The sequence below is a fragment of the Harpia harpyja genome, chromosome 10 (assembly GCF_026419915.1).
Source record: "Harpia harpyja isolate bHarHar1 chromosome 10, bHarHar1 primary haplotype, whole genome shotgun sequence".
NCBI lineage: Eukaryota > Metazoa > Chordata > Aves > Accipitriformes > Accipitridae > Harpia > Harpia harpyja.
Genome location: NC_068949.1, coordinates 35,578,015 through 35,594,892, shown reverse-complemented (window position 1 = coordinate 35,594,892; position 16,878 = coordinate 35,578,015).

Sequence of the window (16,878 nt, the reverse complement as noted above, 5' to 3'; positions counted from 1 at the left end):
ATTCCTGTGCTTTCTATTAGCCTGCTGCCTCAGCTCTATTTGCCCATCTTTCACACTCTGGTGTTTTTTGCCCTGGTCTCTCTGTTTCTGGATACCAATACCTTGTTCTTTTCATCTGTCTGTAAAACACCTTTTCAAACATGTGTGGACCTTGAATGATCTCCTTAACCCTGTCACATTTCAAAACACAGGATTGTCACCATATCCATCGTTAGTTCCCAAGCCTTTTATTCCATCCCTCTGCTGCTATTTCCACTCATAAATCACTCTATCTGTAACTCACTCAGGAGTTATGAACATCCTGTGCTTCTGCATCCACATCATCTTTCTTCCTCCTTCATGTTGGGACTAAGACCTGGTACTCGGTATCCACACACACACACTCTTACTTCCTAGGAATCCTGCACTTTTCCTGGAATATATATTGAAAAACAGTTCACTCTCTCCAGTTTCTCTCCACAAACCCCTTTGTCTACTCCTGAGTGTCCTTTCCTTATTTTTAATTCCTTTGTTTGCCAATCATTTCTTCTCATACCAGTCTTGCTGCATATTGTTCATTTGTTAATTTTCTGGTTTCCCACTAAATTGAAAATATTTAGTAAAATGTCTTTTGAGACAATATGGAGAAAGGAAAAAAAACAAACCATAATTTAAATTACACTGTCAAGTTTATTTAAAAGGTTTACAACTAAATGCTTTGAAATACCTTGAATTATCATTAGACTTTTTTATTTAGAGAGGCAATTGCTATTCCAGAGCTGTAATTTGGTAAAAACAATGTGTTTGTGATAAAATGGGAGATAATGGTATATATTTTCCAATTGACAGACATGGAATGAGAAGAAAATATTCCCTGATGTGTTTGAGAGAAGGAACTGAGTAGGAATTTTTTTAAACATGCAAATACACAGATACACATTCTCCTGCCACCAATCCAAGTAATCCCTCCAGGGTATTAAGAGACTTTCAGTTCCTGAACATTAATGTATGCACTCTGATTCACAGGGTATTAAGAACAAGCTTACAATCGATCCTCTGCCTGGCAACTGCTTTTTTTTTTTTATTATTTAATATCTCACATTTTCAATGCAAATTGTACAACAAGCAATAATATAATATAACACTGTTGTCACTGGTTCTGTTTGCCTTTTTACTGCTGGGACCTTGTTCTGTTTCCTTTGAAAACAGTGTTTTACCCCCATCATCCAAGCAGACAGACCATATTCCTGAACCCAAATGACACAACCGTGACAAAGGTGGACAGCATGGCTGAAATGAAATTGCTATTACAGTATCATCAGAGCTGAAGAAAGCATTCACCAGATATGTCCAGACACCAGTATTGGTAGCTTAGGAGGATGCATTGCAACACACAACTTGGGTTTTTGTGGCAATACTATACGAATTACAGTTCCGAGTAACTTGATGTGTTCTAACTGACATGCTAATAAGCTGATTTCTGGAACGTCCCACTAGCCTGTATGCAGCTTTACTCCTTGTCTTATTAGATGGTAGATTAATACAGTCTTATCAGAGTGGAGGCCACTTTAGCAAGGGCAATCACCAAGCCTGGACTGTTAGCACAGTCCAAAATGCAAGCTCTTGGGCTGCCTTCTGAACTAAGGATTTTACATTTTGCTGCCTGAACCTGGATAATTGAGTTGTTCTGCTCTACCAGGAGTTCTTCTTATTGAGATATTTAATTAATTAAATGTGGTGATGAGTAAATGCAATCAGTAGTCCATCTATTACTTACTAAATTCCCATGTAGAGAGGTACAAGGGGCAATATGAGATTTGTCAGGTAAGAGGAGTAGGATCAGTTTTCATCTTCAGTCACAGACTCACAGAAACACAGAATGGGTGAGGTTGGAAGGCATCCCTTTGTAAATCCTTGCTGACCTTTCCCAATAGCCTACTTGTAAGTAATATGTTTGAAAATGTTTTCCCCTGATTATTTTCTTCCATCACCTTCCCAGATATCAAGGTGAGGTTGGTCAGCCTGTAGTTCCCTAGATTTTCCTTCTTGAAGGTAAGAGTTGAATGAATAGTGAATTAGGAATGTTCTTCCTTATTTTTATTCCAAGAACTGAAAGCATTTCTAAGCTTTCCATGGTTGTTTCTCAGACATATTTCACCAACTAAAAGCTCTGCCCATGGCAGCAGAATTTGTTTAAATGTAGAAATACTGCTACCAAAAAAAAAAAAGGAAAAAAAAAAAAAAACCACAAACCAACCCCCCCAGTATTATTTATTTCTATTTCTTTAACTAAAACATTCACAGTGGTATAGTTTGCCAAGTACAAAACAAAGCTTAAACCAATTTAAAAGCATCGATTTGTATTCCTGACATAACTGGAGCAGTCTCCTAAGGGAGGGAAATTTCATGGCCATTCTGATAGCTGTATATATTGATTCTTTTCCTGTCCCTGCCCCAAAAAACACCTCCACATACTTTAGTATTTGTAGTTGTCATGGTATGTCCTGACTCTTTCCATGAGTAAATAAATCAAACTTCACTTATGTCCAGCCAGAGCTATGTTACAAGAGGTGGTCACAAACTGTGAACCACAATTCCAGTTTTTGGGATAGTTACAATTTGGGATTGGATTTTATGTTGCAAGTTGAACTATAGTTCTAGGAGTTTTGTTTTTGCCTAAACAGTGACAGGATTTATCCTCTGCAGTGAAACCAAAATGATCCTTTGCCAAAAAATTGAGTGGTTTATGAGCAGTCACCTTACATTGGCAGTACCACACAAACTAGGGTGGCCGCCTGAGGTAGTCTGATATGACTTCTTGAGAAGATAGGTGGCATCACTGTTTTAACTTTGCCATTGTGGGCAAATTCCAGATTGGGTGATAAATGTCGGGTGCATTCAACCCCTTAAAACAGCAAAAAGATGGTACTACTTTTCCTCCCAGTGCTGCCTTTGTAGCATGTCCATGGCCAGTTGAGTAGTCTCCATCTCCTTCCTGCACCAGAGAACCAGCTAACTTTGACCTTCAATGAAGTAGCTCCAGAGTAAAGGTCACAGTCTCTTTATTCTTTAAATACATAGCTTTAACGTAAATAGTATCTGTAATCCACACCTTGCAGATATGAATATTATGTATAGCAACCTTCCAGTGCCTAAAGGGGGCCTACAAGAAAGCTGGAGAGGGACTTTTTGCAAGGACATGTAGTGATAGGACAAGGGGTAATGGCTTTAAACTGAAAGAGGGTAGATTTAGATTGGATATAAGGAAGAAATTCTTCACTATGACGATGGTGAGGCACTGGAACAGGTTGCCCAGAGAGGCTGTGGATGCCCCATCCCTGGAAGTGTTCAAGGCCAGGCTGGATGGGGCTTTGAGAACCTGGTCTAGTGGAAGGTGTCTCTGCCCATGGCAGGGGGGTTGGAACTAGATGATCTTTAAGGTCCCTTCCAACCCAAACCATTCTATGATTCTATGTGTTTATAGATGACTCTCAGGACATCTGTAGCAGATGCTTTTGATGGTTATTGGCAGCCTGTTGAGTTCTTGAATTCTATAATGAAAAGACCTTACAAAAATATTTACCCTTCAGAAACATTTTCAAATGTATTTTTTGCCATATAAGGTGTTAATTTAAAAGACTGTGGCTTATGTTGATTGATGATATACTAGTACCATAAGAAATTCACAGGAAATCGTTGTGAGTTGTATTTTGGTTACACTGGAATTTCCCTCAGGAAATCCAACAGAAATCCCCTGGCTGCTGTTTAGGGTAACTAGGACAAATATGAGATAGAGGTGGCCAAGCCATGGCTATCAAGCCAAAGCCAAAAGCCAAAGGCTTGAACTGCGTGGGTCTCAAGCTGGCTACAGGGCTGTGCTGGCGTGGGAAATGCTGGCTAATTTAAATCCCTGTTGGCAGGGTGAAATAGAGCAGCAAGTACTACTGAAGTTGACATCCCTAGACTCCCCAGGACCAAGCTGCACATTCAAATTCTGCAACCTCATGGAGCAATGAGGCAGCAGTGGAGCTGCTACTCCAAGACTCTCTGGTTCTTGGCTCTCTAAGTGTTTGGTGCTTCTTGGCCAGACAAAGAGTTTGTTATGGAGCTTACAGCTACTGGACATTGAGTCATCTGTGTGTGGCATAGGCATATTATAAGGCAGGAGTCTGCTTGCTTTTACCTCTACAAGGTGGTCAATAAGCGACATCACCCAGCACACATACTCCACTGTATCCTGTGATGTGACCTTTCTGAGACATTGTTCCCTCCTCTGGCAATGAGCTGTGACCATTGTGTGGATGACACGTAGCGAGTGCTGGTGGCACAGACTGAACAAGCATCCACAACCAATCCATCCTCATTTACAGGTTGACTTTTCTTATTTAATAGCCTACTCTGATAAGCTGCATAAGGTTGTGTTTGAGGAAGGCTAGAAGTGGATGCATGCCTGCCAACCATCCTCCAGCTGGCAAGAGACTTGAGCAATTCCACAAACTAAATGAGATGAGTTTAGAATACATTTCCTGCTGCTGTGCCTCTGAAAGGGGAAATAGCTGTTCCATTACTCAGGAGTACTGCACGTCATTCAAGGGATGAAGGATGGCATGTATGTCTGGTTGGAATTGCATGGGGCACTGAAAAGAATTTTATGGCACGTGTAGCCACATACTCTCGCTCATACAGGCGACCCAGTTGCAGCAAATGAAAGCCAGATAAGCAAGCTGCTTCCTAACAGTAACTTATTGTCCTGGCTGATCTCTCAGGCTTTTTACCAACATATGCTGTCAATTTCTGAAGTCCCTAAAGCATAAGATCTATGAGATCTGGGCTAATGTGCTCATTCACATTCCTTTCCTTCTCTCAGATTCATGCTGCTCAAAGGCGACACCAAGTGCTGGTAGGCCAGGAGTTGAATTTAAAGTGGAGCCTAGAAACTTGGTGTAAATACCTCTATCAGCATTTGCAATCTCTTTGTATCCCTCAGTTTTCCATCATGCCTCCAAAAGCTGTTTAATGAAATGCAGAAGCTTTTCCTCCTGTGTCTGAGATGCTCTATATTTTGAACTGTCAAAGAACTATGACACTGTCCCAGCTAAAACTTTCAATGAGAAGCAGGAACTAGAACATTGTCAAATTAATGGCTGTGACAAGCCCATCAGTGGAGCAAGATGAAGGTCAGTTTATTGGCCCTAGGTTTTTATTGTCTCTTTTGCCTCAGGAAAATGACATTGCAGCCAAAGCAGGGAAGGCCTTTCCATAACCCAGTTTTTCTTCCACCACCTTACAAAACTCAGTAACTTTCCTTTCATGTTTTGGAAGTGTTCAGAGTCAGCAATGAAAAGAAACATGTACTAGGCCTCATCACCACAAAGCTCCTTTCCTTTCTCGTCCCTTCTCTGTAAAGATCTCAACACTCAGAGTAAAAAGGAATGAATGCCATAAACCTCATAAAATAGGTTACTCTGTATAAGCTCCACTTTTGGGACACTTGCAAACATCTAAAATACAAGCTCCTACGTTTCAGGTCACTAGTAAAGGCCAAATATAAAATGGTCTGCCTCTTTAAGTCCTTACATATAGAATATTTTTTTGGAAAACTCTTCAAACACAAGTTACAGGAGACACTGGAGGACATTCCTACAGAAAACAGGCAGAGTGATGGAAGGGTCCCTTCTGGCCTTTAAAATTTGCATATTTGCAAGAATCATTAATCATTATATAACAGATCACTGTGGGTAGCCTCTGAACGGACCTTTCTCCAATGCTTTTTGTGAATTCTCTGTGCCCCATGGGCTTTTTGATCCAGGGTTACTAAATAAGGTTTTTGTTTGGATAAACCAATACTTCAGTAATCTCTTCCTAGCTTACCTAACAAGTGATTTTCTGAATGCTCTTTTTGCCCCTTTACACCAGCTGAATAATACAGTCTGTATACAACATTTTGTTGCCATACTTTTCCTTTACTGAACACAAAAAATAGCTTATACTATCACAACAGGGTTCATGTGATCATATAAGCAAGAACAATAGGGACCATTGTTGTTTTGAATTGCAGGAAATCTAAACCACTCAGTTTTGAACCGTGAAAATATAACTGGACTTTGTTTTCCAATAGAGCATGTTGTGCATGAGAGCTGCCATGAATTAAGAAAAATATGTATTTAAACTTCAATAAACATCACAAAGTTCCCACTATAGAAGTTTCCTCTTAGGAGCTGCCTTGTAATACCAGGTCATCCATCCTACCGTGAAGTTCAAAAGCCATTCTTATAATTGTGTGAGTCCATCTTCATTTATGAAAACATCTTCACTTATGAAAACTGCTGCTGCAGAAAGCCCTGAAATGTTGTTGAAAAATTCACATGCTGAGGTGAAACCACAGAACATTGTTTCCTTTGTTTTGTGGGAAGCTGTGCCTTACACCGGCCTTTCATATTGTCATACAGGCAGAACCCTTTCCATCGCAACCAGATGGCAATACCATTCGAGCATTTTTAGTTCGAGTGCAACACTAAACATTTAAGGAAATATCAGCCATACCCACAGCTTGCGGAAAGGAACAACAAAGATGTGTTTATTATTTGTATTACAGTAGGGCACAACCATGATGTTGGGACTCCGTTATTGTAGATGCTGGGCAAATACTGACGAAGAAAGCTTGAATAAAGAGGGCTGTTAATGTCATAAACAGGCAGCACTGGAGGTGCTAACCTAAATAGATGAAAAAGGAAAATGGTAAAAGAGAAGCTAAAGAAAAGTTTTAAAAGATGTGTAAGACGTGAAACACAATTAGGACTTCAAGGTTTTGTGGGGTGCAGAACTCTGCCTGAAATCTGTGCTGCATGTTTATTATACAGGTGGACTGTATGAATGTCTGTAATGACAGTATTAATGTCATATTAATGGCTGTGATGGGTCAGAACCATGTCCACTAGGTATGGGGGTGCCAGAAGTATTAAATTAAAAAATGTAGTCTTGGTGAAGAATGAACTTCAGTAAAGTACATCTCAAGAAACTCTGTTTTGCTTTATAGTATTGCATGAGAAGAAAAGCAAGTTAAATTTATTGCATATCTATTCTGTGGGTAATGAGTCATTCTTTTTTCTGGAGGAATGCAAGCAGACTTGTGATGCACTCAAACATTACACTAAAAATATCCCATTACCATCCACAGTCTGTCATACAGAAATATTTCTTGAGAGGTTTTCAAAACAAGGACTTACATATTCCAGTTCAGTTCATCAAATAAGTAGGCCCTGACTACTTTCAAAACCAAACAGCGGCATTGAGGACTTTAGGATTAAAACCTTAGGTGACCAAAATCCCTGCTAATTTGATTTTAATTGTGTTATGTGCAACACACTTAACCTGATGCGTCCACCTAACTATAGAATAACAGCGTGGGGATGGAGCACATTAATTTAGATACACAGCTGTATAAGCAAACATCAGAGCTTCATGTATTGGTAAATGCCTGTATTATAGGCTTCATAAGCAAAAGCTTTTTGATACGGTGATGTGCTTTGTGTGTTTGTGTATGCCAATCTGACTGTCTTTCCCCAGTAACTCTGGAATGATGCAGTCGGTGTCTACAGGTTTTGAAGAAATGCAGTTGTCTCAAATATACTAAGTTCCTACTGGATTTGTGAAAAGAACAGAAGGTGAGAAAGAGAGTCTTCAACCACCAGCTCACCCCATACTAAAAATGATTAAGTCCACCAAGGTGGCCATTTGTGAGCCACAAATCAATAAGAAGCCAGACCCTCTTAATTCTACTGCTCATGGTGTTCTTTTAAACTGTGACAGATACTGGTTTCATAAGGACTTGTCCTTTGAAAACCTCTTCTGTTCTGGTTTTTGTCAAAGAAATGCCCAGTTAATCAAAATGAAAACATTTTTCCAAAGCCTATACAGTTCAGCTGTCTGAATGTTAGATGACCCATGGCGTTTTTCTCTTAGCCAGGTTGGTATGCTTTTCTTGAGAAAGCCTGGATAGCCAAAATCCAGCTCTGCTCTGTTATGGCGATTGCTTTGGGTCTGAGCAGTCCCAGGTATCCTGAGGTGTCTCCTCTGAGCTAGGATCAATGCGGAAGAAGAAACCTAAAAGCCTTGGGAATCAGATGGCCTAGATATTTTGGGCCTGTCTTTAGAGGAAAATTCTGATTTGAAAGCTTGATAACAAGATGTTTTGATTATTCTTATTTAAAAGAAAGATCTTTCATTGATATTTATGGGGATCAGAATTTTTGTTTTACATTCTAACATCATTTTTCCCTTCAAAATATTCATCTTCCTTGCTGTACAGGGGTTATGAATAACCAGACCCTTTCAGGGAAGTAAAAACTATTATTGTGCAATCACTGCTGGGAGAAGTCTGAGTGTATCCTCAGTCCAGACTCTATTTGCACAAAAGCATTAATTTCTGCTCACGGTGTTTTGCAAACAGGAAGTACAGAGTCTGTTTACAGTTTTGTTGTGTATTTTAAAATCTTTATTGCCACTATAGAAGAAGCCAAAGACCTGATAAGGACCGCTTTATGCTACCATATTTGGTCAAATGATGGTTCTATGTACACTACACATGAACATTAGAAACTTATTTTTAGATGACCAGTGAGACCTATGTAGTTTAAAAATAGCCAGGCATAGGGACTATACTGTCTTTTTAAAGGACAAAGCACAGCTGTTGCATGAGCAAACACAAACAAGCCTCTCCCTCAGAAAAACTGAATTCTATAAATATGTCATCATAAAACAAACATACGGGATAAGAAAAATCATTCTGATTTAAGTATGGGTGTCAGCAAACTTGCTGCTTACTCTGTATTCAGATTGGTACCAGTAGGAAAAGAAAGGTGTTTGACAGCAACGTTAGCTTGTTGCAGTTCTGGTTGGCAGAATGAAAGTGGGAAAGCAGGAGTAAAGAAAGGCACTGTGGCAAGGGCAGGTCCAGAAGCCAGTCACTCACTTGTAGGAAAGTTGTTCTGTACTGGAAGATTTAGTAGAGAAAGACTAGTTTGGTTTTCCTCCTCTGATGAATGCACAGCCGGTAACATGAATCAAAATATTGCGTTCTATGGAAAGGTTTTCATTTTAGCAATTGTAGTTGTATTATTTAAAGAAGAATCTATGTTTAGAAAAGCAGTGGCCTCGTGAACCAGAATCTTTGATTGTATCTAGGATGGTAAGCTATAGCAATGATCTACCTTTTATAATAGAAGATACATGTGTTTTGGTATTAATGTAGTAAGGTAATATATCTCACCAGTTTGTTACGACTGCAATATGTTTTGGCCAACCAAAAGGAAGTCACTTTGATGGGAAAAATTGGCATTTCAAGAGACAATGTCTTTGACTTTTAAACTATTTCTAATTACAGTTTTATGCTATTGTGATGTAAATCACGTGAGGTCATGCTGAGTGGCGGGACATGACACCTGAGTCATGGAGTCATGAACTAATGAACAAGAAATTATATGGGTAGTAATTAGCTCTTTTGGGGTATGAAAAAGGCTTTTTAGAGCCATTCCACAAGAGGTCATCTTCATTCTTTTTATTTCTAAGAGGTCATCTTCATTATTTTTATTTCTCAAATGCCAGGGTTGTGAGTAAGAGAATTTGTATCTTGTTGGAAATGATTTCTTGAATTTCAGCCCTAAGATTAGTGGGGTTATTGGGGAGGGGGGAGGGGAGGGACACACGACACACAGACACAACTCTATGGTAATTTAATTTGGGGCTTTTTACAAGAACAAAAGAAATCTTACTGAAACTTACATATTCATCAGAAACTTAGCTAAGCTACTACAAGGAATAAAACAGGTGATGATCTGAAATGCAGTATAGGAAGGAAGTTAAAAGTAATAGAATTTTGAATAGAATTTAGAGGAGCAGGACTATTTTTCTGACATAAAGTTATCAGTCCCAAAGCTAACTGCCCTGATACACCTACATCCAACAAAAAGAAATCTATCCCAAACCAAACTATAAACAGCCAGCAGAATGTTGATGCCCAAAAGAAAGGACATATTTTCTCTGAAACATTGGCTGCTGCGGTGCTGGCTTGTAGTTTAAAATCCAGAGATGTCACAGCATGTATTTCTACCCACATCTTTTCTTGTCTTAAAACCACATGTACTGTTTTTTTAGATTGTGAGGAGGAATGAGGTGCTCTTTAAAATATAAGTAAACCCTTTTTCACTTCCAAACTGCAGATTCTCGTGTAGCCCATGAAGCTGGCAGTGACCAAAACAGTTACTTCTGACTGACAACCACTCACAGACAGCTTTATTGTACTTCTTGACTACAAAAATTATTTGTGAGGCCTGCAGACGGTTTTAGTGAGAGAATCTAGGCCAAACCTGATTGGGAAAAGGAAACCACAGGCTGGAGTTCTTTGGATTATGGCTCAGAGGAGAAAAGCTTATTTGTACTTGCCTGCATAAGAGAGAGAGTATTGCTCTTCAGGTCTAACAGACTGATATTTTTCATAGACTCTTCTAATTCAGTGTGGGTATGAAATAGTTTTCAATACTAAGTGATTCTTTCGGTATTACCAGAGCGCCTTAGTGTCTTTTATCTGTCTCTTGGGAATAATACGTTTTTAATAAATAGCCTTTCCTGGAAGCAAGATGGGTAGTAGCATTTGTAATGTCAAGCAAATAGCAGTTTTAATTAAGAGCCCAATCCCCCCATGCCTTTATTTGACAGTCCACAGTACTGGTTTCACTTGCAGTTGTCATGTTCATTATTAATCTGCAAAATGAGCACTCACAAGATAAATGAGAGGAAAATACTCATAGGGTACACGTAATTAGCACACGACTTATTATGAATTGTGATGATCTCCTTGATAATTAATCAGGCTTACAGTTGATGTTTGGAGGCAGTCCAGATAGAAGGTATTTCAACAAATAAGAACAAATTCCTCTGGGGGCAGAGGAAGACACAATGAGAAATGGGGAGGCAAAAATCATAGGTCTAAAAGAAATGTTGTTTGATAGTTCTAAACTAAGGCTCTAGCCTCAGCTGATAAAAGATGGAATTGTTTTATCTCAGGTTTCTGCAGAGAGGAAAGTAATGTGCATCTTGGCACATGAAGGATCCAAAGGATGTGCGATGGAGCCGTTCTCCTGGTGTATTGATTTGCCTTCAGAAGAAAACGGTTGCAACATACCTCCTGTGCAGGGACAGGGTGTACTTGCCATGTGAAGGAATGATAGTGCCATGCAGTAGTAAGGACTTGGGTCTTGTTTCCATGGCCCAGAGTAGGAGCAGGACCTAGAGCCCAGGTATGTATGGATATAGTCATGCTACAGAAAGGGATCTCAAGGAGCCAGGACACTGAGGGGCCTGGTATCACCTGTCTGTACACAGGCAAAAGAAAGCGTTGAGGGCAAAGCTCATTATTAACATACCTCCATGCACCTTCGTCTGGGCTGTTGTGAAAGTCCTGAATTTCTCCCAAGAAGAGAGAAACCGTCCTTTTTTTTGTTTGTTTACATTCCTTTATTTTGCTCTCTCTCCTTTAAAATGTAGCTGAGCAAGTGTTCAGAGGAGTTTTCAGCAGCAAGCTAGAGCCCTCAGCCAGGAATAAGGGGCTGAGGCTGATACGGGTGCAGCCCCACGGGTGATCTGCAGTCAGAGTGCTCTCGGTGGGATGCACATCTCTGACTCTGCCTCTGCGAAGAGAAACCTTCAGTCTCCTCCAGCCTCGTGCAAATTTTGGTCTGCACAACAGAAAAATGCAAGCTTGTCTGAAGGGTATTTCAGCTCAAAATTAATTTTCTGGTATTCAACACACATTGTACCTTCCCACTGGCATCCACTGTGGAGGGAATTAGGCTGTACATGGGTTCATGCTGGTGTATTCATTTATTTGGCCTCTGCATGTTACCAGTTAACACCATGTTAGCACAGATGCTAATGTGGAATACACATCAGATTCCATGTTAGCACAGATGCTAATGTGGAATACAAGGCCTGGGACATTTAGGAACAGCTAAGTGATCACAGACTGTGCCTTTCCTGGGGTTAGGAGTAACTGGAATTTAATTTATTTGTTTTATCTTCCCTCCTACCACACTCTTAAGCACCTGCCTCATAAAATCTCTGCACAAATGATTAAACACATGGAGGCCCTCAAAGCTGTAAGAATACTACAAAATGACAAAGACGACAGTGACAGTAACTGTGTGCATGTCATCAAGCAACCCTCCATCCAGGACACACAGATATGGATGAAAAGGCCTACCATCTGTCACTAGCAAACACCCAAACATCATCCAACAGTGCAGCAAAGCTCTCAGCATCTCCGTTTTGTGATATTCATCAGCTATTCCCATTCCATTTATTCTGTACAATACATTTTTAATGTGTAGGTTGCAATGCAATGCTGAGCCAGTAGAAGCCAGCCAACATTTGCCTTATCTCTCAAAAAATAGATTAACATTTCTGTCTCTTATGGCTTATTTACTGTAATTGCTTTGTACACGTGTGGCCAACAGTGAAGTGCTTGTCTCAAGCTCCCCTGTAGGAAAGCAGACTTCTGATGACCTGTTTCTCCCACTTTGCAAAGTCATTAAGACAAAATGTCCTCTTCTTCAGTATTTCACTAGTAAATTTGCAATCTGTCTCAGTTTGTTATCATATCAGTGTGCTAAAGACACACTATAATTTGCATTCAACCTGCATGAAAAGATGAATATTAGAGATTACATGTTGTTGCATTCATGAAGCTTTTACATCTGGAGAGAGAACAATGCTCAAATTTGATTAAAATTGTATTTCCTGCCATTGCCACATCAAACTGTTAAGCACTTCAGACGTGTCTAGAGCACATTAACCTGCCAAAGCTTGGCATGGCCACGCTTAGCTGTTGCTGCTGAAATAATGCTAATGCTTAGTCTGCACTGCACATAGCATAAGTCAGAGTGGCAGGACACCTCTGCTTGCTTGAGGAGATTTTCATTTTACCACTACAGTAAAGAAGTGGGGAGGACCTTTTGACTTGACTCCAGACTTGAGGTCATGTCTCTGTGTCTGGCTACTGCAAAGGCGCCTGATGGAGCTGTTGGGCAGCCAATAAGTGAATTCAGTAAAGCATAAGTGAGCTTACCAAACAAATGATTACTCTGCCTCTTGTCAGAGCTGTTCATGTGCTTAATGTACTTGTAATGGAGTGATTTCTCTTCAGTACTGTTGGGGACAAACAGCCTTTCAGGGCAGCGGAGGCTTGGCAGCAAGCACAGTCTGTAAATTATTATGCTCCAGTCCTGAGAGGATGATGGCGGTCCACGCAAAGCAGCCAGGGACAGCCGGGAGGAGGGAGCCCTGATGGTCTGGTCTTCCAGAAATGCAGATCCAGCTCCCTGCTCTTCCACACAATGCCTCTTGCTCCTTGCTTGGCAAAGTCATGCAGCTCTCCACACTTTGGGTCATTACATTCCTGGAGGACAGCAGCTGAGAGAGCGTGGGGCATGCTGAGGCCATGGTAGTGAGGCCTGACTGCCCTTACATCCGTGATGCTCCTCCTAGGCAAATGCTGCCTCTGCTCTGCCATGGGCTCACCAAACAGCCGAGGCCACAGCATGTTGCTCAAGACGTTGTCCAGTCAGACCTTGAATATCTCCAAAGACGGGGACTCCACAGCTTCTCTGGGAGACTTGCACCAGTACTAAACAGGAACCCTGTTAACAAGAACTGGTGTTAACAGAAATGCCTGAAATGAACCATGAGACAGGCTTGGGCTTCTGCCTCCTGGGTTTTTCTTCTTCTCCTGGGCTTGTACCATCAGGCTGGTACCTTGACACTTAATGGTAGTAGTATGTTTTTACCTTTGCTTTAAGGCTATACTGACTGTTTCGCTCCCACGGGGAAAAACCAATAAGAACTGTTGGGTTTAGTGAAGATTACAGAAAGATGAAAATTAGAGTTGGCTTTTTAGAAATTAGTTAACAATTCTTTTCTTTAAAAGTTATTACTTATAATCCAGCTCTGGTTGCAACTGGACATTTTAGTATTTTGCGTTTTTCCTTTCCTAGTCACTTTCCCCAACTGGTAAAAAAGAGCAGAATGCATGACTGAAAGAGAATTACTGTTTCTTTGTACCATTTGTAATTTCAAAAATTTTAACTAGCTTTGAAAAACCAGACTTATGGTGCAATTTAGTGATTCTGATGTTTGAAAAAGTACAAAGGCTTTGCAAGTGTGCAGAGCAACAGAAGGACTAGAAAACATGAAGAGGGAGAAGACAGGGAATAGAAAAATCACAGGAAAAGCAATTTACTCAATTTCCTGGTCATCTAAAACAATTTTCTTTGTAATATTTTGAACAAGCTGAGCAATTCTTCCATTGAAAGATGAAAAATTATGTCCGCAGCACCTGCTTCCCCATAACATCCCTATAACAAACTCATGCACGTATTTTCATTGAACACCAGCATTAGCCAATGGTGTTTTCCTTCTGCACAGTGTCTGTGGGAAAGGGTAAAAAAAGTCGTTTTAGTTCCTGGGACTAAAATGGAGGCAAACAAAGTGTTTGAATTCCACATCCCCAAGGAATATCTGATGTCCGTCCCCAAGAGGTGATTACGCAACAAGTCAGGTAGATAGTGTCAACTGAATCACTGCCAAAGTGATGACAAAATAAATAAATAAATGTAAAAGGTTATAAAGACAGGACAAGACTTGCTATCTCATTTCTGCCTTGAATGTGAGGGAGCAGGCAGTAAAGTTAATTAACTGCCCCTGAGATGGATGGGCTCTGCGGTGTAGTCTCCCGATTGTCAGGAAAGTCACCCTGCTCGGCATTTATTCAAGTAATTGCAATTAGCAAACAAGTGATCCTTCTCGTCAATTGATTAGGCTTCCTTAGTGTCAGGGAAGTGATGATTACCTGAATTCCCCCACTTTTTTTCCCATGGTTTGCTGGTAACTGCCTCATTATCAACAGTCATTGAGTTATGCTCCCTCCCGTCCAGTCTGCCACTGAGCCTTCTTGGGCTCTGTCACGCGTCCGGCAGCAATTAGCTGGTAGCATGTTGTTGTCCAAAGTTAGTAAACAAGGAGCTAGCAAAAGTTGTACTGGTGATTAGTGAGATTATCTTGCCTCACAGGCAGCAGAGAGCTGCCTGGATCAGTTAGGCCAATGCCCCTCGTCACGGGAAGCCAAGCCATAGCTGGATAGTTCAGAAGAGTGCCCTGAACATCCACATTCACAAAAAAAAAAATCAACAAACACTGGCTCTGATGCAAAGATCTGGAGTCGACAGAAGACTGATTCTCTGAACATTGTTTCAAGCTCACAAGGAAATCATATTTCAAAGGCATTTATGTTTCTAAAGACACAAAATTTAGCCTCCCCAAAGCAACTGAAATGGGCAGATTCCCACATCACAGATGACCCATGAGGACTCAGAGCAAAAAACAAGCACTCTGCCATTCCAAGGAACATGGGGAATGCTGTGAACCCCGTATACTGAACAAGGATGTTTTCCATTAGCCACCTCTAGAAAGAGCAGAGTATATTCACAGTGGAAGAAAGCCCAAAAAACACTTTGCTGTCCCAAAGAGTCTAACTGCCCCACAGTCAGTGCTACGCCAGGTCTCCAGCTCCCGCAAATCGGTGCTGTTCTGTGGACTTGGGTCGCACCTTTTCACACCAGCAGAGTAATTGGCACAGTAATAGCTTGTATTCTCTCTTCCATTGAGTGCTCTTTTGTCCATTAAAGTTGCTAATGGATTATGGATTGAGCTCAAAATTCCTTCTCAGCATTAATAACTCCCTTAATTACAAGCTGATAATCCAGAAACAAATTCCACCACTAACATCAAGTATTGTACAGAACAGGCTGTCCTTTTGTGTCTTCTGGGGAGAACCAAGGAGGATATGTTCTCACACATTTCTCTTTACAGCTGTAAGCAGACACACAAAGCCAGTTTTGATAAAGGGCTTTATCGTATACCCTAAAGCAGTTCATCTTAGCAACTGTAAATGTCAGGACACCATATAAATCATTTTATGGTACCAGTTGCTTTATACTTAAAAGGGTACTCATGTCAGATACTGTCTTTTCTTGGGTGTAGCACTGCAGAAAACATTTCTCCCCAGGTGATATGACAATGGACCAGGTCAACAGCAACGTCGCACACACAGCAGAGTGATGTTAATTCATTATAACACACCCAGGACATAAGTTACGCAATGAAAGGTGCTGCCTCAGGGAAAGCTGTCATATGAACAGAAGCTTTGTGGTCCATCAGTCAAAGCAGGACAGGAGGGGAAGTTTGGGCATGGTGAGTGGAAGGTATTTCTCCATGCACTCCTCTCTTGCGTCTGATCTGCTCTGGACACTGTCAACCTGCAACTCCATAACAGGCGTCATGCTCAGCCCACAAGACTTCTCTGGGAGTTCAACTCCTCATATAGCAACCTAGAAACAGTTTGGTATAAATTTGCTCTATTATTGGTATTAATTGTCATTACCAGTTACCATAAGAGTAAGGCAATATTATATTAATGATAAGGTAATAAAATAGGGAACACATTTTGGAAAAATCATTCCTCTGGCACTCAACCTGCATTCATTCTCAGCTGCCTATCTGAAGATGCTCTAAATTCTTCTCTAAAACTTATTCTCTGAATTTTGGTAAATTAGGCAGATTTCCTCCTTACTAAAGCGTCCACTTGTCAGTGATCTTCTAAGAAAAACTTAAATTCTGAGTCAGAAATTAAATCAGAGAAAAATATTTTTCTCATTTGTTACACGTTGTCATCACAGTCACCAGCTTCATATTGTTGTCACATACAAAGTCATCATGTCTCATCTGTCTGCATTTACTCATTTATCACTAAGCTCATAAGTATGGGGGTTTTTAATCCATAATTTCAGGAGC